Source organism: Vulpes vulpes, chromosome 12 (assembly GCF_048418805.1).
Source record: "Vulpes vulpes isolate BD-2025 chromosome 12, VulVul3, whole genome shotgun sequence".
Taxonomy (NCBI): domain Eukaryota; kingdom Metazoa; phylum Chordata; class Mammalia; order Carnivora; family Canidae; genus Vulpes; species Vulpes vulpes.
The window spans coordinates 12,372,956-12,391,883 of NC_132791.1; positions in this window are offsets into that span (position 1 = coordinate 12,372,956).

Below are 18,928 nucleotides of genomic sequence, written 5' to 3' on the forward strand. Positions count from 1 at the left end.
CTTCATAACCTTATTTGGTTTTTGTCTCCTTGATTTTGTTTTCTGGAGCAGTTTGTTCAAGTTTTCAACAGTGATTTTTTTTTTTTTATCTTTCAGCTATTTGTTGTAATTCTGTCAATTTTTGCTTCAACTATTTCATAGCTATATTTTAGGTGCATAACAGTAAATTCTTGGATCCATTTATCTCTATGAGGTATAGGTACATCTTTCTTTAGATGATTTTCAACTTATATTTTATTTTACATGATTATATTTTATATAATTATATTTGCTTTCTTGTTTGTTAGTCCCTTCTAAACAAGTATTTTCCACATCTTTGTTTTCAGAGGAAATTTTGTTTTGTCTGTTTCCTGAGGATAACAAGTGGCTATATTTTTCAAATACAACCTAAATTATCTCTTACAGGTAAATTTAGTGCATTAATATTGATGGTGCCTGCTAAGTTTGGATTTGTTCCTATTTCATGGTTTGTGTTTTCAATTCATTGTAATTTCTAATTGCTTTTCCCGCTCTCCAGTTCTTGCCTCTTGTCTTCATCAAGTTTTCTTTATTCCGGTTTTAAAAAAATATGTTCTATTTGTTGGATTTTGTTCATCTATTTGTTTTCTAGTTGTTATCATTACATTTTAATAGCCTTATTGATATATAATTTACACACCCTAAATGCTACCCATTTATTGTGTACAATCCAATGGTTTTTACATATTGACAGAGTTGTGCAACCACTACCATAATCTAATTTCAGAATATTTTTACTGCCACAGAAACTTGCACCCCAACAGCAATCTCTCTCTCCCTTACCAGCCATAGGCAACCACTAATCTACCTTCATCCTCTGTAGATTTGTCTATTTTGAATATTTAATATAATAAATATCCAGTATAATGCTGAATAGAAATGGCAAGAAAGGCCATCCTTGCCTCATTTCTGATCTTAGGGATAAAGGATTTAGTCTCTCACAGGTAAGTATAATGTCAGCTGTTGGTTTTTCACCGATACACTATCAGATTGAGGTTTCTCTTCTATTCTTAGTTTTATGAGTTGTTTTTTTTTTTTTTTGATCATGAAAAGGTGTTAGTTTTTTTTTTTCAAATGCTTTTTCTGGATTTATTGATATTATTACAAAATGTATGTTATTTGTTTTTATTAATATAGGGCATTGTACTAATTTGGGGATGTTAAACCAATTTTACATTGTTGGGATAAATCTTACTTGATCAAAGTGCATAATCCTTGTTAAATATTGCTGTATTCAGTGTGCTAGTGTCTTTTTTTTAGCATTTTTGCATCTATATTCGCATCTATATTCATGAGAGGTATTGGTCTGTAGTGTTTTTATGATGTTTCTCTCTAGTTTCAGTGTTAGGCACTACCTTTTAAAGAGATTTTAAAACATAAATCAAAATAGTTTTCTAATAAACTGCTACATATATGGATATCTATATCCTGCCTCTTTGAAAACAAGAGTATTAGTGTGATTTTACTTTCCACTCCCACTCCTATTCCGTGTTCCCATCTACAATCTACACTAAAACAATCAACACAGTGGGCTGTCTGTGTGGCTAAGCAACTGACTCCCGATTTCAGCTCTAGTCATCATCTCAGGGTCCTGAGACCCAGCCCTGAGTCTTGCTCCACACTTAGCAAGGGGTCTGCTTGGGATTTTCTCTCTCTCCCTCTGCCCCTCACTTGTGCTTTAAATCAGTCAATCAATCAATCAATCAATCAATCTTAAAAAAAACCCAAAAAACATAGTAGGTTTAATATAAGTTTTACTAATTTAAGTCTTTTACTCATCACTGCTTCATGTATCTCACCTTTCCCTCCTGGATTTATTTATGTTACCAGGTATAGATTCTGGATTTGAGTTTGCTGCTTCTCTTTCATGGTGCTGGCTTTCCTCATGCGACTGGTGGATTGTGCACCTCTCTCTGCAACTGAGTTTTTGTGTTTGGCTCTGCTCTATTTGTTTACACAGCCTGTTCTAGAACAGAAATGGGTCCCACTTCCTGGACTGATCTGCCCTTTTCAGTGAGACTTGGGAAGTGATGGGACTTGTCTCTGGGTAGTTTTGTGAGGTAATTGTCTTCTGGGCATGGATGCTCTCCTTCCTCCTGGTTGTTCTCAACTACTCCTGTCCTGCCTATTTTTCCATTCCAGATTCCCACAACATTGCTTTTTCTTGGAGGTAATCACCCCAGCAATAGCTGGCTGCTGTCAGGGGATGGAATGGAAGTCACCCAGTGGCACCTGCTGAATCACCCTGGATCTCCTCTTCTCTATTTCTACCCTTTCTGGGCAAGTATGTATTTTTCAGTAGTACTTCCCCTGCCTTTTGGGTTAGAGTTTCCCTTTTCATACCAGCCCTACTTATTTCCTGCTTTTAAAGAAATTTTCATTGCTTCTGGACTCACTGAGGGCTTCATTTCTTGATTTGGGGCCTCATTTTGAATTTATTTTTTATTTTATTTCCTATTATTTTTAGGGATTTGTTATGGGAGAGGAGCTGCAGCAAAGTTGAGACTATCATCTTGTAACAAAAATTAGTGACACTTTATTGGAACAGAGTTCTGCAGCTACCACCAATCTCCTTGTTTAGTTGAATCCTCCGATTGAGAGAAAGAGACAGAGTGAGAGAGCATGCAAGAGATGAACTTGAGAGCTGTTTGAGACTCATTTGAGGAAGGGGCATCTCTTAAGGAGCTCAGGGCTGTTTATCCTATTTCCACGTCCTGTAATGACAGGTGCCACCTGCAGCAAAGTAACAAAGAGGGTATTCTTCAGAAGTATGGGATAGAATCAGAAGCTCAGCTATAGACAAACCCCAGCTGGCTTCTTTTTACCCTGTCAATAAAAGGCCCTGTGCTTGCACTGTGGCTCCATTATCCCAAGAGCATCAAAGCCAGGACAGGCTCCTCCTATCTCGGATGCTGACTGCAGCTCTTCAGCTGAGCTCTGCTTCCTGGTGCAAACGCAGCTGCACACACTCCACATGTTCTTTGAGTGTCTTCTTATTCTTTCTTCAGACTCACCAAGGGCAGCAAGACATTTCTTCCAAATGGGTTGTTTCAAAGCCAATACAGTGTCTAAATTCCCAGCTTGCCACGTTATATTCCTTTTCTTTAATCTATTTTTTTTTATTTTTCCTTTTTAGATGTGCCAAAGTAATTATCAATAAACCTTCCTTGAGGAGATGTTATGTACAAGACCCCCTGGATACAGAGAAGGTCAGGAAATCCCTGGTATTCCCAGAGAGTCACCGAGGTATCTCTGGAGGAGGGGAATTCACAAATGAAGCAGACAGCTATAGTTTTATCTGTCTAAAACCATCTTCTGTCTTTTGGTTACAGCAACCCATCTTTTGGGGGAAACTGCTCCTCTCTTACTATGAGCATGTGATTTTGGAGACAGCAGCAATCCTAGATCCCTGCTGTAGTGACATTACCCAGGTCTGCTCAAATACATCCTCCATGGCAGTGACCAGGGGGTAGCCTTGGAGGTGGGCACATGGCTCAGACTGGTCAATCTGGGACCTCTCTTGGGATTACACTGAAGCTGGAGAGAGAAGCTTTTCCCTCTGAGTTCCTTCAGCTGTGATAATGAAGTCTGAAGATGCAGTACATGTCACCTTCCTCCCTACTACTTTATGTGGAAGATGCTCCTTCAAATAAGAGAAAATGAGACCAATGTCAGGAAAGAAAAGACAAGGTGGGAGGAGGAGAGAGAGATAAGGGAGGGAAAAAGAGAGAGAAAGAGGTGTCTGATGACACTATGTGAAGTCTTAGATCCATTCAAGTCTCTTACCTTGCCCCTCCTCTACTCTATTCAATTATACCTTGTTTTCCAAACATTTCACAACTGCCCTTTATGAGTCTTTGCACAAAATGCAAAGCAGTTGATATTCACCAAGCCCCAGTGAGTTTATAACATAGGAAAAGCTTTATCATTTCTTTCTCTCCTATTGTTCCTGGGAAATGTCTAATCTTTCTCCAAGGACTAGCCCAAATATCCCCAATTCCTCCCCCATCCCACCACATACAGTTGGTCTCCAGCCCCTCTCCCTCTCAGATCACTTTGAGCAAACTTCCAGGATAACACTGTCTTCCTTGTCATGATTGTTTGTTTCTACTTCCTTTTCTTCCACCGGACGGTGTACTCCTTGAGAAAAGGGACCATGTCTGATGATCTTCAAGTCCCCAGTCATGCCTTGGATAGGGCTGAGCATAGAGCGGAATGTCTCTGTCACTACGTCTCCCTAAAATTGATTTTCCCATGAGACGAATGAGGGTGCCTGTGTTGGTGTAGGAATCAAAGTGGTTCTTCTAGAAAGAGGGCTCATTCCTGCCATCAAACCACCATCTCTCTCTCCTGAATCTTTTCCTTGCCAGAGGTCCTTTTATCTTCATGGTGAGTGAAAACGGAATCTCCTCTTGTGGCAGAAAATGGCAGCCTTTGGGCATCAGTAAAGGGTTTAAGGAGGTCTTATATGTCATCTGAGTAACAGGGAGCCACTGAAGGATCTTAATCAAGAGTATCTAAATCACAGTCGGGTAATTTAGAAAGACCACCTGACGACAGTGTGGAGACTGGGCTGGGACAAGTTGAGGCAGAAGACAGTAAACTACGGGAAATCAATGAAAGACCTAGGTCCAGGACAGAGTTCATTAGGACTTGGATGGGACAGTGGGAATGGAGAGAAGGGGACAGTGGCCTTCCTTATCATTCCTTTTCTCTTGATCCCCTTAGTTGAGCAGCTGAGACTTCCTCCCTGGCGTCTCCCATTCTTCTCTGTCTTGTCTGCAAACCCCAGAATGCCTCTAAATCAGGAGAGAACGATGCTTTCTCCTTGCCCCATAGAATCCTTGGGAGTTACATCTTTGTCAGCACTTCTGCTTCCAGCTCCCATCGGATCGGTTAATGTTTCTTTTATGAAGCGAGGACACCTGATTTCTGTCAGTGCAGGGCTTGAGAATGCCTCGTCAGCACTGTCTTCCTGGCTGGCCATATCAAATTGACAGAGGAAGAAAGCAACCAAACTGGTGATCAGATTCCAAGGCAATGATGCCAGGGCTGCATGTGTTTGTGAGTGGAGCTAGAGAGAACTAAGGGGTCCCATAGTGCTAGGATGACAGGGTTATAGCCCATTCCCTTGTCTAGTCTGTTTCCCTTCTATAAGATGTCAGTGATCCCTGATGGTCCCTTCTAGGGTCTTCTAATCCAGACTAAGAGGTCTAAGGGGTCTCTTCATTGTTACAGCCTCTTGTGGTGGTCTTGGGACCAAGCAATCCTCATTCTATTTGGAACATTCATACACACACTCCTTCATTTATCAAAGCATTCATTCATTCATTCAGTAAATATCCACTGAGCTGCTACTCTGTGATAGGCCCTGTGCTTAGTGGTATGGATACAGAGATAATTAAGAGATATTTAGACTCATAAGGAGTTTATAAATCTAGATAGAGATCCAGAAATGTAAATGGATAATCACCACACAGTGGCAAACTTAGGAGCAAAATGAAGAGGAGTCAGACCCCAGAGCCATTACTAAAGGATTCTATTTTTTTTTCATCCTCCAAGTGTCTGGCATTCTTCCTAAAATACACAGGTTAGGTCCTCAATAAATGAATGAAGTGACTTGTTAGCTGGACCTAAAGGATGAGTGAAAGGTAAGGGGAAAGCATTCCAAATAGAGGAAACTATGTGGGTTGAGACCTATAAGCAGGAAAGAGCTTGGCCATCCTGGGGAAGAATATGCAGTTCTGTGTGCCTGGTGTTCTGTGCACTGTAAAGACCTGTAGGAGATGAGGCTAGAGAACCTGATGGAGAGAGGATTGTAAGTGGTCTTCAGTGCCATGTCAGAGAACCTGGGTTTGATGTGTAGCAGTGAGGAAACGTTGAAGATATATCATAGCAAAAGATTCTCTCAGGCTTGATGTGGGTGGATTGGGGCAGAAAATGCCCCAAGTGGGAAGGCCTATTAGTGCATCTTCTCCAGGCTGGTGCTACTCTTGACTCAAGGCCAGCAGGAATGAACAGGGCACCTCCAAATCTGTGTTTTCCTCCATCTCAACAGAGCAGATTGGGTCACTGACTTATGGAGATCCTGAGGAGGGACAAGCAGATTATATGGGGAACACCTTGACCTAAGAAGTATCCCTACAGATGGAATATATCAGGAAAACAACTGACATCCTGTCAGAGACCAAAGAAAATAAGAAAGTACTGACCATTTCAAAATTCCCTGGTTCACACTTCCCACCTCTCAGAACCTAGACCTGTTCTCTTTGATTAACAGAAACCTTGCTATCTTCTTTATTGCTCTGTTAAACGTAAAAATGCATGTAACATTTTGGCTAACAACAAATCAAAGCATTTAGGTACTGCCAACCTCCTAGAAAGTGATTGATTTGTTTAATCTACTATGTGCTTGATGTGGGAAGCTAAGGAGAGAGGGAGAAGGATCTGGCTAAAGTCCCTCAGCAAGTTAGTACCTATAATAGGGTGAGAACCTGGGTCTCCTGACTTCCAGGCAACTGGTTCCCCAGGTGACATGAGGCCTCTGGCTGTGTGTGCAGAAGGAAAAGGGAAATCAATTGTGTCTTAGTAAGCACAGGTGGTTAAGCTCTTTGAGAAGATGAAGCCAGAATTTCCCCTGAGGCTCGGCCTCCTAAGGCTTGACCATTATGCTGACTCATTTCCTAAAAGAAAGGTCACTTCCCTGTTTAAAAACCTTGCATGCCCACAGGGGAAGTTCAAACTGCTGAGAGTAGCATCCGAGGCCTTCATGTTTATGTAGTTCCTGAGTCTCCATACTCAACTCTGGACAGCCCACTAGTGGGTCTCAAACCTGGCAACACAATAGAACCACCGGGGAGTTTCGAAAAAAAATCCTGAGGCTGAGATTGTAGCTCCAGAGACTTGAGGTGGGGGATGGTCCTCGTGCATTTGTATATTTGAATTCTCCCCATGTAACTCTAAGGAGCAGCCCAAGTGGAGAACCACCTTCCATCCATAGCTAATTACTTTCTGTTACCCAAATCTTCCTTGTCCTCTCCAAGGCTTTGGACAGGGATTCCTTACTCTGGCTTGTCCCCACTTTTCCACCTAGCTCTCCCCCTAAACTGCCTAGATGAATCTCTCCATTTGCTTTGGACCTTTGCACACACCTCCATCATAAAATTTATCCTCTTTTACTTCCATGTTTTTGTTACTCAGAAAGACTGTGCTCTTCACAAGGAAGACAATTCTGTTTATGTTTCTTCATTGCCAAAATTACAGGACCTGACATAGTAGGTGTTTAGTAAATAACTGTGGTTTGAATAAGAATTTATGAACCCCAGAATGACCTCTGCTCAGAAAGCCGCCCACATTCCTCTGGTGTTGAGTCGTGGGTCAGAGCTTCTGAGAGAGCCCTGGGTACTGTGTCCTAGTAATTAGTTCTTCACAACATCTGTCTCCAAGGAAGGGAAATGATCAAAGAGCCTCTCACTCACCTGCATCTGGAAATGGGAGGCTAATCTCACCTTGATATGTCTGGGCAACTCAACAGCTAAAAAAAAGGAGATGTGATTATCTAGACCGAGAGAGGCCTTGGGTTAGAAACGTATTCTCCTTACTAACTGTAAGACCTGTGTAACAAGTTGTTGAAAGTACCTCAGCTTCCATGAAATAATATGTCAAGAGTTCAGCATATTGTCTGCTGTACTAGTCAGGGTTCTCCAGAAAAACAGAACCAATTATACAAAGACAGTAGAGGGGAGAGACAGGGAGAGGGGGGAAGGCTTATTATAAGAAACTGGCTTAGGTGATTATGGAGGATGAGAAGTCCCAACATCTGTAGTTGGCAAGATCCAGGAAAGCCAGTGGTGTTAAGATCCAGCTGAGAGCAAAGTAGGCTCCAGACCCAAGAAGTGCTGATATTTCAGTTTGAGTCCAAAGGCAAAAAAAGAATGAGTCAAGGGGTCAATGAGTCAAACAGTCAGCCAGGAGGAGATCCCTTTTCCTCAGCCTTTTTGGTCTATTCAGGTCTTCAACTGATTGGATAAGGCCCTTCCACATGAGGGAGGAAAATCTGCTTTACTCAGTCCATTGATTTCAAATGTTAATCTCATTCAGAAACCTTCTTCCAGACATACTCTGAATAACGTTTCACCAAATGCCCATGTGCTGCATGGCCCAGTCCAGCTGACACGTAGAATTAGCAATCAGACTGGCCAGACAGTGAATTTACCATACATGTGAATTCCCTTCCTGCCTGAAGATATGGTCTTAGAATCCCCCAAAGTTCTATCCAACCATCTGCTTATAGGGGAACTTAATCTCTGTGATCCTTCTTACCATCCCTTCACCTTCCCTCCTTCTTTCCCTCACTTCGTCCCCATCCCATGACCCCTTCTCTTTTTTTCTGTCTCCTCACTTCTTTACATTGTCTCACAACTGGTTCAGTTAGGATTCATCCCAGGAAAAGGACTGAATTCCTCTGGCACTCTTTCTTCCCATCTGTGTTTTTTGGAGACATGATGAACACTCTCAGCAGGATTAAAGCAAGTTGGGAGAGAAGTCAGATACCAACTTGCTCTAATCTTGCACCAGAACAACAAGGGCCTCATCTCTCTGTGCTGGGGCAGGAGGCAGGGGAAGGAGAGGAGTGAGGCGTCTGACATAAATACTGAGCAGTGTGTTTTTATTGCTGCATAATCCATGCTCGTGCCACTTGTCCGCATACCACCAGTTAATGGAAACCTCATGTTCTCCTGATCTGGGCTGCTGTGTGGTTAACTCTTGCAGGGGCAGGTATGCACCCAGGCCAAAGGAAATCCCTTCCAGAAGGAGGCTGGGTTATCAGACAGGCAGGCGCTGCCTCACATTTGAAGGTAGTCACCATGGGGTGTGGTTAATGATAAAGGCAAGAATGTTGCAGGCGGGCACTCGCCTAGACCTGTCTGTGGAGCTGTTCATGAAATGTCACATGGCATCTGGGTGCACTCATCTCCTGGAGGTTGAGCTACCTCTGGATTCATGGGACTAGCTTCTCCTGGCTTCCTGCTCGGCTCTTTCTCGGAGCTTTGATTCACTAGGAGAATGGTCTAAGGAGTCTGCCCAGACCAGGCACAAAATGAAAGCATGGAAAGAGGATACGAAACTGCAGTGTGTATTGTGAGTTTGTGCAATCGGTACGGGAGGTCCAAGGGTAAAACCACTAACTCTGCCTGGGGGTTCCAGGAATGGCAATCCAGAGGAAGGGATATTTGACCTTGAAGTCTTGATGAACAAAGGGATCCTTTTTAAATCAGGCAGATAAGGAGAAAGAGCAATCCTGTGCAGAAGAAGCTGTGTGTGCAGGTATTTTCTCATGCGGAAAAGGAGGCAAGGGTGGCAAAGTGGGGGAATCATACTGCCTTCTAAGCCGGCCCTTCTCAGCAATTTGTGCCCCAGTTTTATGACCTCTGCTTTTGTTTCCTCATCTGTAAATTGAGGGCTATAATGGTGCCCACCTTCAAGACTGCTCTAAAGAGTCAATGATGAAATGCATATAGTGCTTCGCTCAGTTCCTGGCATTTTAAAGTCCTGGATAAATGTTGGCCATCACTACTACAGGGAACAAAGGGCAGTTTGGAATGGTCAAAACAAAACACTGTCTGGGGACAATGGAAAGACCCAAGGTTAGTTAGGGACCAGACGGGGAAGGATCCAGAAGCTGTGCTAAGGATTTGGATTTGATCCTGTGGGTCATGGGAAATCACTGAAGGTTAATTCATTCAAATTCTGTCCTCCAGTTGCTTTCCTTTCCTGGAAGATACTTCCCAGAAAGCCTCTACTTTCTCATCAGGGATGCAAACTGTCCTCGGTAATGCCTGCCTCCCTCTAGAAAGAAACCTCAGCCTGCATAGTGCAGCCCACACTCATCACACTCTGCATCATCAGGCCGCTTCATTCTGACACCTTAGCTCTGGGGCACTGGATTCAAGAGCCCTGCACCTGGGTTTTCCTTCTCATCATCACTAGTGATTGTCCATGACTACAAACCAAGGAGAAGGAACCAAGTCTGTCTCTCACCAAAGCTCTGGGCCCCAAAGCAAAGTTTGTTAAGCAGCGTCTCCTTGTCCTAGTTAGGACAAGTTGCCTGGCATGTGAAAAGCCCTGGAAATTTGCCACAAAGTGGTGATGCGTCCTGCAGGTAACGCTGATGGGATTTGAGCAGCGGTTCACCAACGGAGGCTGCCGGTCTGTTTGTGGGGTTATCAGGGTAATGGATCCTGGCATTCTGCTCGCACCATCTTTACAAATGTCACTTTCACTTTATTGTACATTAACCCCAATCTCTTCACAAGCTCCAAAATAAAACTTCTTTGCAAACAACCAAGGTCCATCTGCTGCTCTGTTAAAAATACCCCAGCATGAAAATACTGAAGCATTAGATAAATTCATGATCGGAGATATCATAGTGGACTCACCTGAAAATGCCTGCCTTGGACTGAGAGAAATCCATCTTTCTTTCTCTTGGGTGAGATACTGATTACTTTCCACACCCATGGTAACAAAAGAACCCCCCCACCCCGAATTCCCAAGACTGATTAGATTTCAAACACTGCATCCTATTGTCCTTATGAGCCCCAATACATCTATTCCTATGTACCCTCAATGGAACTCAGCCTATCAGCTGCAGACAGGTTGATTCTATAGTTGGGAATGAATGAATGAATGAACCTGCGATGATTAGCAGATAAAAGTTCTACATCCCCACTTAGTGCGCATGAATTTCATCCACTTCCTTTCCTCTTCCTCGATCAATTAATTACTCTCCGGTGCAGAGAAAGAACATTTGCCAACGTTATTGCGAACAATCTGCAGATTGGGTCTCACTTCCTCCCCTGAAAGAGCAACCCCCAACAGTGAGTATTTAAATTAATCCACCTCTGCTGCCACACTGCACAGCCCATCTATCACAGCAATTTGTGCAAATGCCACTCCAGTATCCAGCTCTATGTATCATGTATTTTGAGATTGCACAGTTCCTGAGGCCTTTGTAAAGCAAACCTTTCATGAATAAATCAGGAAATACCCTGATGCATGCTTTATGTAGAGGAAGATATTCTATTTAGGTCACGCAGGGAAGTTCTGCCAAGTTAGCTAAAATGAACAAATCCCCAGAGTGCAGTCTACCTCTACACATTCTGAAACACAAGCAAGTATCTCCCAGGCCCCCGCGGCTGTGCTCTATAGACGCTGAGGACTCCGGGTCTATAAAGTATAAGTTTGATCACCTGAGGCTCCAAAGACTTTCAAGTCAGGAGCCAGGCAAGGAGTTTTGCTAGTCCATGGGAGGAACTCTGCAAATGGATAATTTGTCCACTATGGTGCCTGGGGCAATGGGACTCCTGCAAGGGAAGGAAGAAGGAACAAGAAAATGACAGTGAGCCTGTTGTCCCAGCTTGTTTTTTGAATCCACTTTAGAAAGTCCCTGACTTTGTTGGAGTCCAAAGCATTGCAACTGACTCTTTTGAGCCTCTCCCAGAACACAGGATGTGGCCTAGTGCGCCCTCCCCTTCAGCAATGGAAATTCTTCTGATAAGAATAAGGATTTCCAGATTTCTAGCCAACCTCGAATTAGAGAGGGTTATCTGGGGTAGAAAAATGCAGAACAAAATGTTGAATGATTCCCTTCCTTTTAACAAGGGCAGGCGGACCCACCCCCCCTTTTACCCAGAAAAAGCTGTGCGAGATTAGGAGATCTGGTTTGAAGACACAGATGGAGCATTGACTTGGATTTGGGGGGTTAGAGCATGGAGTCATTTTGTCCTCAAGAAGGTGGGCAGGATGTTTTGCCAGGGTCTGAGCTAATAGGACCTTGCTTGGACAGGGTCTGACGTTTGCTTTCTGGGTTTCCGGATTTGTTTTAGGTGGTAAAGTTATTCCAATCAGCCACTCAAGGACCAACTCCTTCTAACACAAGTCAGAAGAAACAAAATCAAAACTAGAATTTTCAAGCATTTAAGGGGGTTGCTAGCAGCCCATAAGCCCATACTCTGATTCTTTGGGGAAGTCAAAAGATAGTCCAAAGATTACCTGTGAGTTGAGTCTGAACAAAGGGATTTTTTTTCTTATTGATCCCCTTATCTGAGAGGGTGCCTCTTCTTCAGCTTTGCCTCTCTTATTATGTTAAATGTATAAAGACCATATCCTCTTTCCTTCTCTTTCCACTACTCTCTTCTGAACATCTGTCTTTGGTTGAAGCTTTTTCCCTTATATCTGAAAATGGCCAGGATTAGAAAGTTGAACTATTCTGAGGGTGCTCTAAGGATATCATTTGGTGCCCCTACATCTTTTTAGCTTCCATTATTATTTGTTGCCAAGGTGAATATTTTACGTATATTTGGTCATTCACTTATTTCCTAATGTTTACCTTCTTAAAGTGTCACTGATTTCTAAGTTTTTAGGGATACTGCTTCTACCCTGTTGTACCACTCATATGATTAAGAAGTTTGAGTTCAACCTCATCCCTAATGGACTAACTTCAGGCAAGTTTTTTCATTCATAAAACATTGACCAAGACATATATTTTCCCCAATTTAGAGAGAAGGACCAATTGAATTTATATTGAAGCACAGTAGAAACTATAAAGTTGCTATACAAATAGGAAGCGCTTTTGCCAAAGGTTTTTCAAATAATGTCTCTGGGTTTTCCTTGCATTTCTTAGCACTTTCTGCAGTGTCTGGCATATAGTTAGAAATCAATTAAGTTTGTTGCTTGATGGTTGTCTTGTAAATGGGAGCCTGAGTATGGGAACCGATTCTCTAAGGAAGAGGAAACAGGGCTTAAGAGAGAGTATACTTTTTTCTCCCTCTTTATAAAAGTAATTCAAGCTCAAAACATAAAATTTAGAAAATGTATGAAAGTAGTAAGAAGAAAATTAAAATACTTCGGATTTGCAACCTGTTGACATTTTGCTGGGCCTTTCTTCTTTCTTTCACCTTGCACGTACACTCACATATCCTCAGAGTACAATACTGCCCCTTTAAGTGCTGACTACAGCTCAGACCTGGAAATATATTTTCTCAGCAGGCAAAGGGATAGGAGATTACTTCCCCGGCAAATCTATTAGTTCATTAATTATTAGAAATCTGAGAAATGTCAGTGAAGGCCTGTGAAGCCTCATTCTCTCTTGGTTTTTACTCTTTAAGGTAATAAAAGTAATAATAGCTAATATTTATTCAGTGCTTACTATATGCCAGGCATCGATCTAAGCCCTTTATACATATTAACTTATTTTATCCTCATGACTACCCTAAATGGCAGGTACCACAGGTCCATAATCCCTTACCTACAATTCCACAGTCTAAAAAGATCTGAAAATAGGAATGTTTTGGTAAGTCGGGTACAGACTCCTTTGGTAGCAAAACCTTATCCAATATGACATGAGGCTATTCATAGTCTTTATCCTAAGACTTGACTGATGAACAATCAAGTTACACTGAAAATTAGTGCGTTTGGTGATAACATGTTGTCCTAGAACTCTATAAGGGTTTTACAGATTAGACAGTAGACATCCTTTATTACTTGCATAAAATTTGAAAAATTGTACATTCCAAATCATATTTGAACCTACAGATTTCAAGCCCATGGTTGTGAACATGCATTATTATCTTCACTTTACAGATGAAAAGATGAAAAAAAAAACTGAATCATAGAGGCATTAAGGAACTTGCCTAAGCTAAGTCAGGATTCTAATCCAGACTGGCTTTAGAGTCTGCATTAAAAGTGTCCACATTTGTGTAGTTCTCAAAGCTTATACTCCCCTTTCCAGCACACTAGCTTCATAAATGATACTTAAGAGGTTTACTCTACTTTGTAATCAAGACAAGTGAGATTTAGGAAAGTGATATGACTTGCTCAAGGTTCCTTAACTAATACAGCAGAATTAGGACTTGAGTGCAAGTCTGCTGGTTCTAATCCTAGTGCCTTCATTGCTACTCTGGAATTACTTGGATAGTCACCAAACTCATGTCATAATGTCATCAGCTAGACCCTAAGACCTGACCTTTACTGCCCACCTGCTTGTACTCACTGACCTCTTTCCCACATTTTTCCTTAGGCTCTTCTTTCCAGCTTATCTCTTAACTCAGGCAGATGGAAACTGAAACCACCCCTCCAGCAATAGCAACTGCCCTGACAAGGCCTCTAGCCAGCCCAGACCACCCAGACCAGTTTGAGTGTTACTCCAGACTCACACCAGCACAGATGGACCATTGAGTAACCCATGAAGTGATGGAGAATTATCTTTACCTCATTATAATACTAAAATCTCCACCCAAGGAGGATCACAAGCCTCATTTACATAATACATAGCGTATGTAGAAGTGTGTTTCCTTAAGGTGCATGCACCACCTTATGCTCGCCTCTACATATAATAGGGCTCTACTGTCTAAATATTCACACTAACCCTAAATAAAAGGAACTCATTCGCCCTTGCCTGAGAGGAGTCATGGCTTTGGAAGCCATTTCCTGTGATCTTCTTACTTACTGCAAATAAAGTTTTCTTTGTGCAACAACTCAACCTAGTACAGTTTCTGACTCACCAAGGAGCAAACTCATGTTGGTTTTGTTACAACAATACAGCATTATTTTTTCATTTATACCAACATGGCCACTAAGGCAGACTGCACAAAAACCATTCAACCTTGTTTAAGCCACTGATGACGAGAAAATGTATGAGAAAACTTGGAGCTGTCCACACATCACCCCTGGGGTTGGTCAGAAACCAGTGAAACCAGTGTCAATTTCCCAGACCTTTGGGCTTTTTGGAGGCTAGAGGTGATTCCCCTCCTGCCCCTGGTAGTCCCTCCCAGGCACAGTATCTGAGCCAGAGTGCATTGCCCCACATCCGGCCAGGCCCTTGGAACAAGGCACCTGTGCTATGACTCTGATTGCAGCAAGGGTTGAGGAGTCCATGAGTACTAGATATTGTGTGACAGGTAGTGTGAACCAAATTCCTTACAGAGAAATCTAGGAGGAGGGGCCTTCAGCAGGAGGGCATCCAGGTTTTTCTCATCCTGGAACTTCCCTGTTACCCCATAGATCTCCCAAGATCCTTCCAGATTGGATTTCTTCTATAGAGTGTGGTCACAGCTAAAGCCAATAGGGTACCCCTCTAAAGAAAATAAATATAGTGATAAGAAGGACACTAGAACATAAGGCCAGAGATCTGAAACTTAGGTCCAGCTTTGGGACTTTGGACCAGTCATGACCTTCTTGAGTCTCTCAGGGATATGTGCCTGTCCTACCAAAGGCCACATGAATATCATGTGGATTCAGAAGTAGTTGTAAAGAAGTCCAGGTATAATAGTATCATTGAGACATATAACAACATAAAAATGAGCTGGGGTTCAAGATATAAATGGCCTTAGCATAGTCTAATTTTGTGAATGCAGCTGAAGAGTAATAAAAGGGCACCATCTGGGTGCTAAGTCTAGAATGTGGAAGGAAGGGACTAGCCTGCCAGTCTGTGCTTGACTCAAACACACCTAGGGTGCTGTTAGCAGTTTTGAGTTTCACATTCTAAGACTAATAGAGATAATTCTAATAAAGCTCAGATCCCTGAGGGTGAAATAGCTTGATTCTCTATTGTCTACCTTAAAAATGAATCCTAGACTTGGTTCATGCTATTTCCTCTGCTTGGATTGCTCTACTCAGATATGACAGAGACAGTAGCCGCCAAAATGAGCTTAGAACATTGCAATTTGACTTCTGGCAGAGGTTTTTCACTCCTGCTTTGTTCCTAGCATCTGGCTCCATTTCTCCTTGGTCCTAGTCTCTAACTTTGGTTCCAACAATTCCCTAGGCCATATTTGTATCTTGCAGCCAATGAAGGATACAGCATCTCTGGTTTTGACATTCGTCCTCTTTTTTTGTGCTATAGCTTCCCCCAATCTCTGCCCATTCATGTTTGCCTTTTCAGGATAAGGAATAGTACAATCCAGCCCTGGGCTGCAGAACTCAACCTAGGACCTGCACACTTGGCTGAAGCCCCCAGGTCCAGGGGAGAGTGAAATTCCCAAAGAATTTTCCCATGTCCTCAAGCATCCCAGAAGTTCCTTTCCTTTCCTTCCCATTCCCCCATCCCCACCCCTACCCAAGTAGGTGAGGGCCAATGTCAATGGGGGCTCTTCTTTTCCTTCACAGAGGGACTGTAGAAAAGGACTCTAGGCCACAACAGCTCTGTTACTTCTGTGGAATATCTGGGACATCTACCACTCTGAGTTTCTAATGGCTGGCTATAAACTCATTGTGGACAGGATTTGGGGGTTGGGGTAAGAGAGGAAGTTCAAGAGAAGTGGCTGGAGAGGAAGTCCTTAATAGTTTCTTACACTTTTCCACAAGTACTGTTGTCCTTCTTCCAATACCAAGTGCATTGGACCCCAGTTGTTGCTTTATTTCTCCCTCTTTCATCAGACTTTGAGAACCCTGAAGGTCAGCACTGCTCCTCTGACTTACCTGCTTCTGATTTCCCAGTGCTAAGCTTAGGCCCTTTCTCTTGATAGGAGCTCAGAGTGCTTGCTGATTGAAAGAATGACCAACTGAATGAATGAATGAATGAATGAATGAATGAATGAATAAGTGAATGAATGAACCATTCAAGAGTTATGATTGGAAATGAATGTTATATCACACATACCTATTTCAGAAATCCAGTCCTGCTAGAGAGGGTTGATAGAATTTCCTTATCAGAGCAATTTCATGAAGTTGGGATATTCTGTCCCCAGATGGGACAGTGGATGGCTACTTACTCTGGCCAAGATAAAGCTGGAGCACATGAACTATGTTAAGATATAAAACCTTTCCTGTACTGCAGCATTGCCTGAAGTCAGAAGTTCTTTTCCCTGTTTGTACATGGAATCACCTGAGCTTTTAGAAACAACCCATGGGTTCCACTTCAGACCAACTGAATCTAAATCTGAAGATATGGTTCAGGCATTGGCATTTTTAAAAGCTCCACAGATGATACTCTTGCACAGTAATGGTTAAGAACCACTAAGCTACAGCTAAGCACTAAGTTTATGCTTGAAATCTTATTCTATCACTCTCAGCTGTGTAGCTTCACTTTTCCCATTTTCAAAGGGACAGTATTATAGTTCTCTCTAGTTTTTGATATAATAAAATAACACATGCAAAGATAAAGCCTTTGTGTACTAGTGCCCACTATCATTTTCCTTACCAGTATTACTTTTATTATTTCGTATCAATGTCTTAGAATAATTAAGTAGAAAAAATATTCTACTTAGTTTAAGCAAGGTTAAGTTCATGCTCAAAGTGTGTTAAGAGGTGTACAAAATACAGTACAAAGAGAAATCAGACCCAGTGTCTGGGCAAGGGAAATCCATGTACAGAATTACTTATTAAGTGCTAGACTCTTCATACGCTTTATTTCATTAAATACTCTCATTCATCCCATGGAGGGGCTGTTCTCATCCATGTTTACAGATGAGGAAACTGAAGGTTGGACAGGATATGTTCCATCACATCACAGCTCCAGTGGGGGACAGCCTGGTTCGAAATCAGGACCTACAGCATGCAGGTCTGTGCTTTTCCACTGTATCACCATTGAGCACCTGGGATGTATGTGCTGGGCATAGCCTTCCTTCTCTCAAGAAATCTGCAGGTAAGAGGAAGGGATCATTTGTGCTGAGTAGGGGAAAAAGCAGAGAAGGCTTTTTGAAGGAAGTGAAAATCCAGTTGGGATTTGGAAGATGAAAAGGATTTGGGAAGGTGAGGGCAAGCATATTCCCCGTGCAGAAAACCAACAGGAGTCAAAGCAAAAGGACAATGCCACCCTCAGATGACTTGAGGTGATGTGAATTGTATGCTTGGCTACGTCATTCCTTATTCCTCTTGGGATCACTCTCTTAACAGAGACTCCCTCTGAAGGAGGACCCCAGAAGGACTGAAAATAGTCTCCGCAACATTCTCCTCTCCAACTGTCTTCTTATCAACAGCAAAAAAAAAAAAAAAAAAAAACCCTCCTATGCATTCTGAGCTACTGTCCTGTTGATGTCCATGTGAATTATGTCAGTCAAATGCTAAATGTGCAAAAGGGAGCTCTAGCACAGATGAGGATACTTGTGTCTCTCCTGCTCATGTCAGACACAGCATGTGTGCATGTATATGCGCATGCAAACACACACACATAAACACACACACACACACAGAGTGAGGAAAAGACCCAAGAATTCTGCTGGGCCCAAATCTTTCTCTTCAAACACTACCAAAGAGGCTTAGTTCATTTTTTCTTTGCTAACCAGACTCCAGGTCCCATCTGCTCCTTGCAAAGCAATAAGGTCAATGCCAATTTCCCTTTCATCATCCATGTCTGTGGCTGAGCTGTCTGCGGTGGCAGAAATGAATGTTCTCCATAGCTCTCAGCTCCAGGGTGGCCACTTCCAGCCTGCCTACAAAATGCGATTGTGCTACATTACAGCCAAGCAAAATACACACTGCTGTGTCAGTGTCCTTTGCATGGCAAGGCCACAGAAGGGGAGAGCCTCCTTTGGAGGAAGCTATTCCACCACCCAAGGTCTGCTTGAAACTATTGAGAATCACAGCTCAAAAAAAAAAAAAAAAAGCCTAATATATGTAATATGAACTCTGTGGTTTCCTCTGGCGCTTGGCATAGCCGAGGCTGTCACATTTCAGGTCTCCAGTTCTACAGAAACAAAAAGACCATGTGTGTTAACCACCCTGTCCCAGAGATTAGATCAAAATTCTGATTGGAGAATAAGGTTAATCATGGGTTCATCACACAGTGACCTTTGCAGGCAGGGCTGCAACCCAATGAGGTTGCTATTGTGCAAAGACCAGATTCAGAAGGAGCTCTATATAGGTTTCTGCAGTTCTGGCTGCCTGGATTCCAAGGGGAGGGGGCTCCAAGCTC